Source organism: Equus przewalskii, chromosome 12, assembly GCF_037783145.1.
Source record: "Equus przewalskii isolate Varuska chromosome 12, EquPr2, whole genome shotgun sequence".
Taxonomy (NCBI): Eukaryota; Metazoa; Chordata; class Mammalia; order Perissodactyla; family Equidae; genus Equus; species Equus przewalskii.
This window is the reverse complement of record NC_091842.1, coordinates 10,365,266-10,381,975: the sequence shown is the minus strand read 5'-3', so window position 1 is coordinate 10,381,975 and position 16,710 is coordinate 10,365,266. Positions and strand designations below refer to the sequence as shown.

At 51.5% G+C, this 16,710-nt stretch overlaps 1 long non-coding RNA gene across 1 annotated transcript; it reads right to left on the bottom strand.

Moving 5' to 3' along the window:
• Window positions 1–701: 701 nt before the first annotated feature.
• Window positions 702–1,404, bottom strand: LOC139074719 (uncharacterized). The gene is made up of 2 exons (XR_011524395.1): window positions 1,182–1,404; window positions 702–822 (listed from the first exon to the last, which is right to left on the bottom strand). It is a non-coding gene; the product is annotated as an uncharacterized lncRNA (long non-coding RNA).
• Window positions 1,405–16,710: the final 15,306 nt, after the last annotated feature.

The following is a 16,710-nucleotide window of genomic DNA, read 5'->3' as shown; positions in this document are numbered from 1 at the left end:
GCAGAAAGGATGTAGCTCCCTGCAGGCTGACCCCTGGGGAGCCTCTTCTTCCTCTCCAGGGTGGAGCGTTAAAGGTTCAATTCAGTTATCAGGAGCCTACCGTATGCCTAACACTGGGTTGTATTTGAAGGTTGACCAACCCTTCTCTGCCTTAGAACATACACACTGAGGTCAGACTGACAAATTCTTGCTCACACGCTTCCCTTTTTGACGTTCCATGTAGCTCACTCACCCTGTAGTTTTGAATGCACATTTTATTTACTTCATTTATTCGGCAGTTATCTATTGAGCCCTATGTTCTAAGCAACGGGGTACAGCTGCGAACAAAACAAAGAATCCCTACCCAAGAAAAGAGGCAAGATAAAGGTGAATATGTCGAGTACGTTAGAAAGTGATAAGGAGTGAAAAAATAAAGGAGATGAAGTGCTGTGTATGAGAACCCAGAATGAAGGCGTTTCTGTGAGGGAATATTCCAGGCTCTGCGCTGGGTGCTGGGGGAAGAGGGCACGGAACCCTGCCCTCGAGGAATTTAGAACGTGTTAAGTGCTGTTAAGTATTTTTTAAAATTCTTTCAGGCTGGATAGGAAGAGGTTCTGAAAAGCTTCTCCAGGGAGATTGGTGACATTTCCAGCCCAGCCCTGAAAAGACGTGTAGGATTTGAGAGCAGGCAGAGGGCACAGACAATGAGACTCAGAGGCAGGTTCCTATCAATATTTATTGATAGGCAAAGAATCCAATGTGTTTGTTGCCTGAAGGGATGTGTAATGGGGCTGCAGCCAGAACATGAGGAGCCCTGAATGGCAGGCAAGGGAGTGAAGTCTTCTGAAATAAATAGAAAGCCTGTGAGAGATTTTAACCAGGGCAGAAAATGAGATGTGCATTTTGTCTTCATCATCATCATTCATCATTGCCTCCTCAGTGCTTAGGACAGTGCCTGGCACACAGTAAATATGCAGAACATATGAAACAAAGAAATGGAAATAAACAAATGAATGCATGCACCTTAGGGAGACTACTTTGGCAAGAGAGGAAGAGATGGACTGAGGGAGGAGAAAGTCTAGAAATAGCTATCTTCTCCCCCTCCTCCAACATAGGCTGTAGCCCCTTTTCTCTTACTACACCACCCAGCCAAATGCAACCGTGCTGGTGAATAAACCCTCCCACTTCCTTCTGTCTCTTACATGAGTGTTCGCCAAGTCATTCCTCTTCCTTTCTCTTGATCCCTGCAGGCCAGGCTTAAACCATTCTGGCCTGGGCATCACGGGTCCGTGGGAATGAGCCCTTTACAGCCAACCCTGGCTGTCCACATGTAGATTAAGTGTGTTAACGATTCAGGCCCCAGATGCTAAATCTCGGGAACTTCCTGGCACATTTCAGGCTGCCTCTCTGACCTGCAGTCTCCACATGGAGGCTCCCCTCCAATGGTGCAGGGGAGAGCTGGCCCTGCCCTCCGTTCCCTTTTTGGTTTTTTTAAGACTCTAGGCTTAAAGCTGCAGCTGCCCAGCAGCCCCTGGCTGCTTAGAGGGCTGCTTCAGAGGCATGGTGACATTACACAGAGCAAATGGCTTAATATTCTGGCTTCCTCCTCCACTGCCTGGTACTACTGAAAGAAACCTGGAGCAGGGAGGCGGAGAACCAGCATTCTGGCTTCTGCCTCGCTCCCAACTCTATGTTCAAGGCCTGTCCCCTCTCTGGGTCTTAATTCCCCCACCTTTAAAGTGAGAAATTACACGAAATGAGCAGTAAGTGGTCCGCCCAGCTGTGACAGTCATAGTTCTAGATTCAGTATGTTCATCTTCTGAAATGGAAGGCTACTGGCATTCTTTAGCTGTGGAAACAGGGAATCTGTATCTGCAGACCTGGGAGATGCTTCCCTCCCAAGGATTCAGAGGCTCAGAATTGTCCCTGTTTTTCAGACCATGAAGCTGAGACACAGAGAGGCTGTGTGACCAGCTAAAGTTCACACACTAGTGACTGATAGAGGCTGAATTCAAACCCAGGCAGATCTTCTGGACTCCCAGGAGCTGGGGCACCCTTTCCAGCCCAGGCTATGAGGATCTACCCCTTGGCATCTGTTCAGGAAAAGAGATGACCTCTGGTGACTGGCCTCACACAAGGGCACTGGGCAGGCACCCTGTATGGCTAACCCTTCGCCCCATCTCCAGTGATGGAGGACGTGACCTTTAGATGCATCCTCTCTGGCTGAGTTGGCAGACAAGCAGGCCAGCCAGACACATTAGTGTCCTGCTGTTTCTGTACAGTCGTAAATCACTGCAGCCCCATCCCCTGGCTCCTGGCTTCCTCCTGCGGCTAGAAAGCTCCCTGATTGGTGTGGAGGCAGCAGCAGCAGCAGCAGCAGCAACTGCAGCATCTTCCAAAGCAGACCAGCAATGCTCCCCACCCTGTCCTCTGGGAACACTCCCTCGTCACTGCCCTAGCAGGCTGGGCTGCAGTAGGGCAGAGCACATAAGAGATTCAGAGGCAAAGGACAACAGAGAAATCCCAGTAGGGTGCTTCTCCTCCTGAGGATACTGGGGCAGTGAAGGAAGACTTTGCTGGGAGGTAGGACCCATAGGTTAAAGCCTGGACTTTGCTATTGATCTTGCTGGGTGGCCTTGAGTTAGTCACTTTACCTCTCTGGGCCTCAGACTGTGCATCTACAAAATAAAAGAATTGGATATATCCTTCTTAAGATCTTCCAGCTTGTAGCAACAGCCTTTCAACTGCCCCGCCTCAGTGTCTTCCCAGCCTCCCCAGTAAAAGGTGTGAAAGATCTTTCCAAATGTACATCCCATCTTCTCCCTCCTTTGCCTTGGGTCCACCATTAATGCCACTCCCATCATATATGCGCCAAAGTCCCTGCTCCTTAGGCTGGAATTCAAGGCCATTCCTGAGGGCTCCAGTCTACCTGTCCAGCTGCATCTCACACAGGGCATTCAACTGGCATTTCCCAACCACTCTTCCGACTCTGGGCCTTTTCAAAAGCTGTTCCTTCTGCGGGGAACTCCTACTCCCACCCCCATTCAACACTGCCCTCGTCATCTTTCAGACTCAGACACTGTGAATTGAACTGATCACTCCCCCTCAGTGCCCCCACCCCACACGCTCTCATGCTACGTGCTTACAGCATGGCGTCTACACCTTCCTAATGCACCTGTGTGTATGAGTCTGTCTTCCCCTAGGGTCCTACAAATGGATTCCTTGAAGACAGAGATCCATCAGAGTCACCTGAGTTCTTAGGGAAGTTTTATTCAATGAAAAAGATTCTGCTTCGAGAAAGGATCAACCTGGTGACGGTCTTTCCTCTTGAGGAAGACTTGACAGGTTTTGTCCCAAAACAAGCAGCCACGGCCAAGTTGTGGCAAAAACTCAGGAAGGCAGAACTATACACAATCCCAGGAGTAAACAGACCAGCCACACAGGATGGCCTTCAAGAGGATTTTAAAGAAGGGCCTGTTGACATGGGGCTGACGACCCACAGAAATTCTCCGTTCCGAGTACCTGGGGCTGACCACCCCTACCAAGCCAGCTTCCCTGAATCTAGGGCCTAACTCTCAGACTCCCTAAAACTGACTGGGCTGGAAAGAGGGAGAGATTGAAAAGTCTACTACAGCTTTACACTATAAGTTTTGCATTCCCTGAAAAAGAGCCAACTTCAAAATTTATCACACCAAGGGAATGTCTGTCACCATAAAAAATGGGCCATTGTCTCACAAAAAAAAAAAAACTATCCCCATTCTCAAGAGACTCAACGTTGCAGGCCAGAAGAGCCTGGGCTAGAATCTTCTCCCTTTTAAAACTCAGCTGCGTGAACTGCGGCCAACTGCTTCCCTAATCTGGACGGGATTCCCCATTGAATCTTAAAGAAAAATCTCTACCCTGTCCTCTGAACTGGACTGTGAAATGAATGCATTCTTTGACTTAGTAGAGGAAGGGTCTGAAGCAAATTTTTTTTTTTTTTTTTTTGAGGAAGATTAGCCCTGAGCTAACGTCTGCTGCCAATCCTCCTCTTTTTGCTGAGGAAGACTGGCCCTGAGCTAACATCCATGCCCACCTTCCTCTATTTTATATGTGGGACGCCTGCCACAGCATGGCTTGCCGAGCGGTGCCATGTCTGCACCCGGGAGCCAAACCGGTGAACCTTGGGTCGCCGAAGCAGAATGTGTGCGCTTAACCGCTGCGCCACCGCACCGGCCCCTGAAACCAATGTTTTGATGCTTGAACTCCAACACAGAGCAAATGACTCATGGGAGACCCCCGGTGATGGGGATGGTGGCAGCCTGCTGATCACAAAGAGGGAGGTAGGTGCAAGCTGCAGAGAGCCCACCAGTTTCAGCTCATTTGAAGGAAGCAATTTCTCCATCAGCCGGAGCTATCCAGGGATGGCATGGACTGAGTCTGGAGGGGATGGAATAGGAATCAGGGGTCAGGAACCAGCAGATAAGAAGGGCCACAAGACCAGCTACTCATAGGCGATGCTGAGCAGTGGTTCTCAACCTGACTGTGCGTCGCAGTCCTCCAGTTCCTGAGGAAAGCTTGTCTAGAAAACAGAGTCCTAGGACCAACATGCTGGGTCAGAATCTCCAGCAGTGGGGTCTAAGAACCTGTATGTTTTCAAAGCTCTCTGGAGGAGTCTTCCACCGACAGTGGTCTGCCAGGGTGACCTCAAAAGACTCTAGCAACTCTGAAGCAGGCTAGGTGGGGTTGCCTAGAGAGGAAGTGGAATGGCCATGAGGCCTTCTCAGAGCTGGCTGGAAGAGCTGGGGAACTGGCATTTTCTTCTGCTGGCCATTCTGCCGAGTGAGCCCAGCTCTAACGCTTCCAGAGTGCGAATCCCACTTGGTCATGTAATAGGAACGCTGGTGCTGACACAGCAGGCAGACGGGAGCTCAGGCTGCACCAGGGGACAAGCGGTGGACACAGACACTCAGCACCAACTCCTTGCTCAGAGCCTGGGGACAGGCAGGGGCAAAAGGCACCCGCTCCACGCCAAGCCTTGAGCGAATCAAAATGACTCAAGAGCATGGGGCCTGCACTGTCTTCCAGGTTTCAGAGCCAGCCGAATCCCTCCCTATCTTCTTGGAGTTTGGGGCGGGTAATTAGAGGGGACAGCAGAAGGACTCCTGTGCATCTAGCAGAGGAATCCCTTATGCAGCACCCCATCTCCTGGGTGTCAGTCCTTGCGAGCACACCTCCAGCCACAGGCAGTTACCATTCCCTGAGGTCCCCCTTCCTCTGTGGGACAGCACCCCCGTTCCCAGACCCTTCTGCCCTTTGTTCCTCATTCTACCTTCTGGTATTACAGAAAAGGAGAACTCTTCTCCCCAACAGCCTTTTCCATTTGAGGCCAGCACATGCGAAGCCCTTTTGTGTCCACGTTGGACAAGCTTCCCCAGGAGCGGAGAGGGGGTTTTAGCATGTGCTTTTCTCCATCCATAATGCCTGGTGCAGGAGGGAATGGAGAGATGGCCAAGATATGCGCTACTGAGCTCTTGACAAACCACCTCCCCACCCCTCCCACCCCCCACTGCCACTTCAGAAATGTGTGCCCAGAGGGTTCTATAAGGCCTAGGAGCATTTCATGACGAGTGGAGGTTTGGCCTCCAATCCCTGGGTACACACCCCCAACCTAGGCTGGGCTAGATGCCTATATCACTGGCTGCCTCAGGGTCTATAATCAATGCTTTATCCTCCTCCTCAGTCCATATCTCGGTTTCTACAACTCAGATGGCAAGGAAAGGCCAATAAGCGAGAAACAACAGCAGGACAAATGCATTTGCCCCATGCCCCCATAGACAGTAGAGAAGCCAAACATCGGATGAGGAATCCAAAGCACAGAGAGGTTAAGTAATCTGTCCAGGTCACACAGCTAGTAAGTGGAAGGGCTAGGTCATAAAGGAGGTTCATGAGTCTCCCATCCCTCATCCCACCATCCAGAAGCACCACCTCAGTAGAGGAAATTTCTTCTTCTTTCTTGGCCTCTTTTCAGAGCCAATGAAGGCAGGCCTGACTCCCTACACACAGCTGGGTTTATTTCTAACCTCTCCTGTGGGAGGATGCAGATAAAGCTGGGTAAGAGACGGGGACAGAGAGAGGAAGTGAATGACCCGCTCACTCATGTGAGTGGGAAGGAGTGTGGTCTCTAGGGGGATGAGGTAAAGCCAAGGCCCTCCTGGAGAAGCTGGAGGGACAGCAGTTTCCAAGTGTCCCGCCCAAGGCCATGGCCATCCATGCTGGATTCAGGGGCCTGGGACAGCAAACAGACCACTGAAGGCCTGGTTCCATGAGTGATTTGCTGAATAACTTAAACAAATTTCCTCCTTTGCAAAATGAGGAAACAATGATCCATCAGCTCAAAACAAGCCACTTGGGTTAATACTAAGATCTTCACATTCTCTGGCCTTCACTGAAATGATATAAACTCCAGTTATTCTGTGCAAATCAGAAGTGCTCAATGATATCAGGGGGGTTTCCTGGCTATCAGTGACATCATGGGCATTTCCTGGGTTCTAGGGATGGGGGAAGGGAGGATAAATAAAATGGGTAGTGAGAGACACCAAGGCTGGGAATCTCAGAATGGACCAGATGCCGCCCTTTGGATTCTTCAGCTAGGAAGGATGTCAGCAAGGGAGAGACGGGGTCAGATCTGCATTTTAGAGCAGTCACTTTTGCAGCTGGAGTAGAGGGTGGATTGGATGGGCAGACCAGAGGAAGGGAGACCATTTGGGAGGTTCCTGTAACAGCCCCTGGAGAGGTGGTGGGGGTTGGGTTAGGGCAGCAGTGGTGGCTGGGGGAGGAGGGAGATGCCCAGCATGACTCCTAAGAAAGTTGGTGGACAGGGACAGTCCCATTCTCCTACACAGAGCAGGTTTAAGGGAAAAATTATGGGTTCAGTTTGGAAAGTAATGAGTGTGAAAGGATATATCCAAGTGAGGTGCCCAGGTTGGGTCTGGACACAGAAATTTGAGTTCTCAGTGGGAGGCGGCCCCGTGGGTCTTAGAAGAGTATAAATGGGACGGGGGTGAGGTGTGGAGGTGGGCTAGCAAAGATGGGCTCAGAAGGAAACTTGGAGGAAGCACTGGGAAAACCAGGAGTCCATGTGACTCAGAGATCACAGAAGGAAGTGACCATCCAACGCTCGTGGTGCTCCACAGTGCCAAATGACTCTGGAAAACTCCTGTAAGGACAGAAAAGGAGGCCTTTTCATGAGTTAGGGCGTCTTTGTTGACCTTGGCAAGTGCAATTTTTGTGGAGCCCAACTATAGTGGTTCAGGATGGCAGGGGGTAGAGAGGCGACAAATTAGGATTTGGAGAAGACTGTTTTCATCAGTAATTTAAAGGCGAAGAAGCTGATATTGCTGGCAGCTCAGGGCAAAGGGAGGGTTTCATTTGTCTGGAAAAGGCTGGGGGTTGTTTAAATACTCAGGGGAAAGAGTCTGGAGAGAGAGAGGCTGGAAAGATGGGGGGCTGGAAGGGACACGTGGGTGAATTGAGGTAGGGGAGGTCAGGATCCCTGGAGGAGGGGTCAGCTGGGATGGAAGGACTTGTGAGTGGAGAGTAGGGAGGTTCCTGGGAACCTCTTTCTCTGAGGAGGAGAAGCTGAAGTCATCTGCTGAGTCATGGGAGGAGGAGGGGGGAGAGGCTGGCGAACAGGCGGAAGGTTTGAAGGAGCTTCTAGGGAGGGTGGGGGAGTGAGCTGGGGAAAGGCCAGCCATTTGAGAACCAGCTGGGCCTGGAGGCCATGCACACAGGGACCCCCATCTGCCCGGCCCTGTGGTTTTCTCCAGCAGCCCTCAGCAGGGTAGGCTGTGAACTGAGAAGGTTGAAGTCAGACGACCCAGAGCAGGCAGTGGTCAGCTATGGCCAAGGAACCAGGGGACAGGGAGTCCAGTATATCAAAGGAATGAGCGCTGGGATTGGCCAAGGACCCCGTGAGCTGGGGGAAACAGAGGCCAGGAGGGGAGCAGGGGCTGGAGGCCTTGGGGACACAGCAGAACAGTAGAGGGGTGCAGTGAAGTGGGGGTGCCAGAGGATCAGGAGAGTAGGGCATCATTCTGGGAGGCCCACCAAGACCCACAGAAAATTCTGGGGAGTAGACATGGGCTAGGGTGAGGCCCAATTTGAGGAGGTTCCCCTGAGAGGCTCCGGCGGAAGATGCTGTGTCCTGTGGATGCTGGAATCCCCCAGAATGAGGCAGGGCCTTGGGAAGGAGACAATCTACAAGCAGGGCCTGAAGTCCTCAGGAATGCCAACCAGAAACGGCGGTTTAGGCAAAGGGCAAGGCTGGAGCCCCAAGGGCGGGGTTTGCCCAAGGCGTCTGGAAGAAGCAGCGTGGTGGCAGGGCACCAAGTGGCTTGGACCTTCACATCTTTCAGTTCTGTCTGGCACAGTGGCCCTGCCACCATCACATCTTGCTCCCCTAACTGTGATCTCTGGCCCAGCACTTCCACCTCTAAGACGGGGACAACTCAGGCCTCTCGAGCTTCATAACGAGGGAAGAGGAAGCCAAGGACTTGAACAGATTAGGGCCTGACCACGGTATTCCCCTGCTTTGTCATTTTTTTATCCACTGGGTCATGCAGGTGGCTGAGGAGAGGCATCAGACGGAGTGGGGCAACCGTGATTCCTGAGGGACTAGATGCCTAGCGTTACTCCTGGAGCAGGGGAAAGGCCAGGGAGGAGGCCCTGAGGCAGACAAAGAGAACAGAGGAGAAAAGAGTAATGGTGGAGAGACAGATACACAGTGGTGGAGACACAGACACAGAGAGAGAGAGAGACAAGGATCCAACAGAGGGACAGACAGGAAGACAGACTGCCTGAGACAGAGACGGGGAGAGAAGGTGCTGAGCAGCCTGGCCAGGTGCCCATGGCTCATCCCAGAGCTGCTGGGCTGGACCCAATCAGTGCAAGATGGATCGCTGCTCTGGGAAGGCAGTGGCCTCCAGGCCAGGCAGCTGGGGCCTCTCTTCCATCTGCACGACCTGCTGCGGGAAGCTCCGCCAGCTGACCCTGTCTGCCCACAGCCAGACTGAGGAGTGGCTTCCTCAAGGGCAGCAGGAGGTCGGAGAAGGGGGCTGCTTTGAAGGCATGGACTCCCTCCCCCGCCCCTCTGCCTCTCACTAGCTGTGAGGTTTGGCAGCCACTGAGCTCCGCAGAGTCGTCATTCTCATGCTTTCAAATGGGAAGAACCACCCCAATCCTCAGTGATCCTGATCTTTTCCCCTCTCCACAGAGACAGGGACCTGGATAACCCGGCATTAAGGGTGCCCTTCAGGTCCAACAAGAACTTGGAGGTAACAGATGCCTTCTGTTCCCAGCACCCTTTGGGACAGTTCCAAAAATCTGGCCAAGCTGTTTGGGCTGAGAGTAGTAAGTCAGGAGAGTAGGTTGTGACCCCAGTGATAAAGGTCCCACCAATTAAGGAGTCCTATCCACCTCCCCTCTCCCCCAAACCTCAACACTGAGCCCTTATGCTGTGTGCCGAGCCCTGCCGCACCAGGAGGAAAGGACATATTCCATCGCTCTGTCCTCAGTGTCTAAGGGTTCTGACCCAGATGGTGGCCCTCCACAATGGGGCTGCAAGAGACCCTCCTGATCACGAAGGCCACCTGCAAACTGGCCTCATCCTGCCTCTCTGCCCATCATTTACCCCTTCATTCATTCAAACATTGAGTGCCTACAAATGCATAAAAGCTCGTAGGTGAGACAAATAATGACATGTGATGAGAGGGGTGAGCCCAGGATGCTGGGAGAGGACGTAGAAGGGACCCATCACCCTATCCCCACCTTTCCAAATTTGTGGTCTTCAACTCCAGCTTAAACACTCCCTCTTCCAGAAGGCTTCCCAGAACTTTTTTTTTTTTGAGGAAGATTAGCCCTGAGCTAACATCTGCTGCCAATCCTCCTCTTTTTGCTGAGGAAGACTGGCCCTGACCTAACATCCATGCCCATCCTCCTCTACCCTATATGTGGGACACCTACCACAGCATGGCTTGCCAAGCGGTGCCATGTCCATACCCGGGATCCAAACCAGCAAACCCCAGGCCGCCGAAGCGGAACGTGCGACTTAACTGCTGCACCACCGGGCCAGCCCCATCCCCGGAACTACTAGGAGTGATTTCTTCTTCTGCCTCTAAGCCCGTGACACTTCTTCTCCAAAGCCCCACACACTGGAGTCTTATACAAGAGCGGGGAATGTATATACATTCTATCTCTATAGAGTGTCTCCTCTTTGGGGCAGAGCCCAGGTCCCATTCATTCATCTTTGCATCTTCCAGAGCCCAGCACAGTAGCAGGGGATCATAGCTCAATGGATACATATTAGCTGTGTGTCTCTGAACCTCGATGGAGCTCAACAGATGCATAATAGTTCATGTCTTTAAGCCTCAGTCTCTTCACTTGTAGAGTGGGGATAATAATTTTCACTTCCTAGTGCGGCCAGATGGATCAAATGAGATAGTGCATGCAAAGTCCCCTGGCAAGCTAGAGGCTTTGCAGCTCTGCGCAGCCGTGGCTGTTGCTAATAATACAGCAATCTCGGGGCAGGAGTGGGACTCAGAGAGACAGGCAGCAGGCGCCCCTCTGTCTGCAGCTTCTCCTCCTGCCTGACAGTGGCAGAAGGGCTGTCCAAGCCTGAAACAAGCCAAATGTGGGCAGCCAGACTGCAGTAGGAAGAGAAGCCAGGGAGAATCTGGATACCCAGGTTCCAAGTCGGCCTCTAGCTCAGGCGAGGGACCCTGGGCAGGTGAGTCTCTTCTCTGAGCATCAGTTTCTCCATCTGCCAAATATGAAGAATGATCTCTGGCTGGCGAGCAGCAGAGATGAGGCGAAGCCCTGGTGAAAGGAAGAACACGTAGGAACCCCCTCGTCAGTGTCCAAATGGTGTGCAGTTGTGGAGTCACGGTGAGGTGTGCACCAAGCTCTCCGCAGCCGTCACCCCTTCCCTCCCACCCTCTGACTGGGTCAGACAGCAGCCCCTCTCCTTGGGAGACTAGGCATAACTTCTGGCCCAGAGTGGTGCTCAAATATTTGTTGAATGAGAGAATAAACAAATAAATAAATGGGGCCCCAGGGAAGGAGCCCCCTTTGGACAGGTCAGCAATTCAGCCTGTGCTCACTGTCTCTATACCACGTCCACCACGTCTATACCTCTATACCCCCGTCTCTATACCACCAGAGACCAAACCATCATCATCTCTCCCCTGCATTATTGCAGCAGTCTCCAAACTGGTGCCCCTGCTTCTGTCTTATCTCTTATCTCCCCTACCATCTATCTTTTCTCCACAGGATGCCCATTTTTAAAATTCAGATCTTATTATGTATCTCCTCTGCTTAAAATCCTCTAATTAGCTTCCTAGTACCCTCAGGATAATCTCCATTATCTTTAATGAGCCTACATGGCTCTCCTCCCATCTCAATCCACCATCTCCCAAACCTCTGTTCCAGCCATCTGATTCTCATTCCTTTCCTCTCATAAGGCCAGGCTCACTTTCCTCTCGTTAGAAGTTATTTTCTTCCAAAAGCGTTCCCTGGACCCACTCCCCAGACTAAGTTAGGGGTCCTTGCAACCAGCCCCTGAGCTAGCACTCTGTTCTTCCCCACTGCAACTCGCATCAGGCTTTGATGTTACCACTAGTCAGTCTCCCAACTACACTGTAAACCGTGGAGGAGCAAGGACCTGGTTTGCCCAGTAATGGGCCTTTTGACCCCTGTCTGACACAAGGAAGGGGCTCAAATCCTAGCTGAGCAGCTGAGTGAGCTGGAAAGGAAGAAAGACTTGCAAGGAGCAAGATAAACTGTAGTCCACCCAGACAAATCAAGAGCAGAGGCGGGGTGGGTGGAGAGCAGGGCAGGGCCAGCACGGGAGCCAGGGCACAAGGCCTTGACTACATGAGTTTGAGAAGCAAACCGCTGAGATCCGGAGACCACCCTCGCCGCCTTGTGTACATCGCAAAGGCCCTCAGGGTCAACTCCGGAGACGACAGGGTCCCCATCCTCAGCGTGACCCCGCATCCCCATGCCTTCGCTGGGGTGCCTCTACTCAGTCGGTTGTATTAAACCATCAGTCTAGTGCGCATGTCTGCGAGTGTCCGGGCCCACCCCTTGCTAATCCCACTTTTATAGAAAACTGACTTTACAATTTTAACAGGCCTCTGTACGTTAATCTTCCCCTCTGAGAACAAAAGTAAAGAGCCCAGCCCGCCCGATTCGGAGGCCAAGCGCCCTTGTAAACCGCAAATGGCTGCACAGACTAGAAGAGGTCGCCTTCACCCTAGGCTCTCGAGGGCCCTTCCAGAGCCTTCCTTCTTGTCCCCGCGTACGCCGCACCACAGCTCTGCAACCGAGGTCCAGCTAACCCCTCCCTTCCAGTGGCGAGCCCTGGACACTCCCAAAACCCCGGAGGGGCGCGCCGGGTAGGGCGGCTTCCAGGGGAGGAGTGGGCGTCTCCTTTGCCTTTGGCACCGCCCCGCCCACGCTCCTCAGTTTGCTGTGATTGGCCGTGCTATTCCCAGGCTCTCCAATCAGAAGGCTACTGTGGAGCCAGGAGTGGGGCTTCGGTTCCCACGCGAGATCGGCCCTAGCCTCCTCTACCCTGCGCGCCGTGCCCGCCCCGCCCCGCCCCGCCCGACGGCCGTGACTCAGCAGGAAGGCGTGACCGGACCGGGCCTGAAGGGCCGAGATACGCCACTCGTCCCGGTCCACGCGGCTGGGCCGGTGGAGCTGGGAGGAGGCTTTGCGGGCTGAGGTGGCAGTCCCAAGACCTGGTCCCTGATCTTTCTGTGTGACCCAGAAAAACTCTTGACCCTTCTCTGACCCTTGGCTCCCCTTCCCTACAGTGGAGATGAGGATAAACACCAGGGCGGTCATGAGACAGGATAGTACTAGTTAGTAGAAAGAGCGTAGGGCTCTTTGGAGTCTGACCGTTCAGGGTGCAAATCCTGCCCCCTAGTTAGCTAGCTGTGTGATCCTGGCCAATCCCTAAATCCTCATGTGTAAAATCAGAACGATTCACCTCCGCCTCTCAGTTTGGGACAGTGAAATGCGACAGTGGTACACAAATGGGGATGGGAAACAAAACGACTTAGTTTTGTAAGTGGCTGCAGAATTCCAATTAGGAGAGCCAGCTATGATTAGCAAAACAAAAATGGCAATTGTGGAAAGCTGGTCCTGGAGGCTAAGCAGTAAACAAGATAGCTAGACAGTTCTGCATAAGAAATGTGCAAGAGGGGCCGGCCTGGTGGCGCAGCAAAGTTCCCACATTCCGCTTCTTTGTGGCCCGGCCTTCGCCGGTTCGGATCGCGGGTGCGCACATGGCACTGCTTGGCACCGCCATGCTGTGGTAGGCGTCCCAGGTTTAAAGAAGAGGAAGATGGGCATGGATGTTAGCTCAGGGCCAGTCTTCCTCAGCAAAAAAAGAGGAGGACTGGCAGTAGTTAGCTCAGGGCTAATCTTCCTCAAATTAATTAATTAATTAATTAAAAAAAAAGAAATGTGCAAGATCCTGATTGAAAAATGGGCAATGGACTTAGAGACATTTCTCCAAAGAAGATATACAAATAGCCAATAAGAACAAGAAAAGATACTCAGTATAATTAGTTATTAATAGGGAAACAAACCAAAACCAGGAGTTAACACTTCACACCCACTAGGATGGCTAGAATTTTTTATAAAGGGAGGGAGGGGATAACAAAAGTCAGCAAGGATGTAGAGAATTGGAACCCTTGCGCATTGCAAGTGGGAATGTAAAATGGTACAACCACCATAGAAAACAGTTTGGCAGTTCTTCAGTGTTAACCATAGAATTACCATATGACCCAGCAAATTCCACTCCTGGGTAAATCCCTGGGAGAATTGAAAACAGAGTCTCAGATACTTGTACATGAATGTTCATAGCAGCATTATTCATTACAGCCAAAAGGTGGACACAGCCCAAGTGTCCATCAACAGATGACTGAATAAACACAGTTTGGTGAGTCCATACAAAGGACTATCACTTCACCATAAAAAGGAATGAAGTACTGATCCATGCTGCAATGCAGGTGAAACTTGAAAACGCTATGTTAAATGATAGAAGCCAGACACAAATGGCTACACATTGCATGATTCCAAGTCTATGAAATATCTAGAATAGGCAAATCCATAGAGACAGAAAGTAGATTAGTGGTTACCAGGGGCTGAGGGGAGTGGGGAATGGGGAGTAAGTGTTAATGTGTATGAATTTTTTGGGGGGATGGGGGTGATGAAATGTTCTGGAATTAGTGGTGATGGTTGCACAACCTGCGAATTTACTAAAAACCACTGAATTGTACAGTTTAAAAGAATGAATTTTACAGTATGTGAATTATCTCAATAAACCTGTTATTTTTTTTAAATAAAAGCAATGAGTTGGGCCACCTCAGTGCTGCAGCGCTTAAGTGCACACATTCCGCTTTGGCAGCCCCAGGGTTCACCGGTTCAGATCGCGGGTGCGGACATGGCACTGCTTGGCACGCCATGCTGTGGTAGGCATCCCACATATAAAGTGGAGGAGGATGGGCATGGATGTTAGCTCAGGGCCAGTCTTCCTCAGCAAAAAGAGGAGGATTGGCAGCAGTTAGCTCAGGGCTAATCTTCCTCCAAAAAAAAAAAAGCAATGAGCAAAAATGTGAGAGTCAGAGAGTTTGCAAACAAGGGAGGAGAAGGAAGGAGGTTACAGGAGAGAGGGAGAGTCCCCCCACTGGGGTAGGATATAAGGGCTGGAGTAGAGAAAATGAGTGAAAATTACCTGGGAATGTGTATGTGTGTGGTGATAGTGGTGGTGTATGTGAATGCACAAGGGCTTATTATTTTTTTATGATTTCATTTTTCCTTTTTCTCCCCAAAGCCCCCCGGTACATAATTGTGTATTTTTAGTTGTGGGTCCTTCTAGTTGTGGCATGTGTGACGCCACCTCAGCATGGCTTGATGAGCGGTGCCATGTCCATGCCCAGGATCCGAACCAGCAAAACCCTGAGCCGCTGAAGCAGAGCATGTGAATTTAACCACTTGGCCACAGGGCCGGCCCCTTTATTATTAATTAATTAATTAGTTAATTAATTTTGCTGAGGAAGATTCACCCTGAGCTAACATCTCCACCGATCTTCCTCTGTTTTGTATGTGGGTCGCTGCCAAAGCATGGCCACTGACAAGTGGTGTAGGTCAGTGCCTGGAAGCCAAACCCAAGCCACCAAAGCAGAGCACGCTGAACTTAACCACTAGGCCACAGGGCCAGCCCCCAAAAGGGCTTTTTAAAAACAGGGTGTCTGATTTTCAATTTTCAGTTGTTTCTTGGGTCCTTGCTCCAAATCATCAGCCAAGTCGGTTGCACACACAGCCTGGAATTGGTGGAACTTCAGGAGTGAAGGGCTTAGTCAGTGAACAGGAAAAAGGAGTCATGGAGGAGGCAAAAGCGGATGGGAGATTCACAAATCAGCAGGATCAGGGGTGCTCAGCAGAATCTACGCTCCCTAAGAACTCATGAGGTTTTGGGTAGGGATGCTGGGTTTCATGACTTTAATGGGAGATACCTGGCTGGGTCCTTTTAATTAAATCTGAAGAGGCAAGGCACACTCAGCAAGTTGAAGGAGGTGGGAGATATTCAAGAGGCTGACATCTGGGGCACCTGTATCACTTTCCAATGGATTCTCATCGCCCTTAGAGTAAAACTCCTGCTCCCCCAACAGCCTAGAAAGGCCTGAGCAGTCTGGCCCTTACCAGCTTTTCTGACTCAGCTCTTAGCACGCTCCTCTCTGCTCCAATCACAATGGCCTTCTCGCTGGTCCTTCTGCAGGCCAGGCTAAATCCCCACCGATGGGCCTGGAATGGTCTCCCCAAACCTTTTCATAGCCAAAAGGTTCATGGTCAGCTCCCTCTCCACTCAGGCCCAGGTCAAGCCTCACCTCCTCAGAGGGCTCTCTGACCACCCGCTCCCTACCACAACCCCTTGCTTTGTGTTCTTCATGGCACCAATCACTAGCTCAAATTCTCTGGGCTATTGATAGGTTCTATGGCGTATCATCGAGCTTCTCTTGAAAATCATCTCTGTGCTGTGCAAACGGGAACCTGGTCTAGACCTCTTCTTGCTCCTCAGCCCAAGATTCCAGCTCCGCCCTTGGCCCAACACACAGATGCTCCAGAAATATTTGCTCATATCCTCCATTCACTTGACAGATATGATTTGAACACCTTCTGTGCGTGAGTTCCTACGCACAAAGTTGGGCCCAACAGACCCAGACCCAATCCTCAAAGGCCCCCGGGCTAGTGGAAGATACCGTGAAGTCAGCAGTCTGCTGAGATGCAGGGGTGAGTGCTGTCTCTGGGGAGGTACAGGGTGTGATGCGGGCTCCTAGTCCAGACCGGGAGGGGGTGGTAGCAGCAAAGCCCTTCTGGAGAAAATGAAAGCTGAGATGTGAGGCTAAATAAGAGTTGACTCAAGGGAAGGAGGGAAGAGGGTGATGCGTATTCCAGGCAGAGAGAACAGCATGTGCAGAGGCCCGGTGGGAAGAGAGCCCAGACATTAGAGGAATTAGAAGTAGTTCAGCCTGGCTAGATCCTGGCAGCAAGTGGTGAGGGATGATGCCAAAAACACAGGCAGAGCCAGGCTGTGCCAGACCTTGTAAACTGAGCTAAGGAGTTGAGGAAGAGCACTGGGGAGCCATGGAAGGGGTTTAAGCAGGGGAGTGGCACCATCAG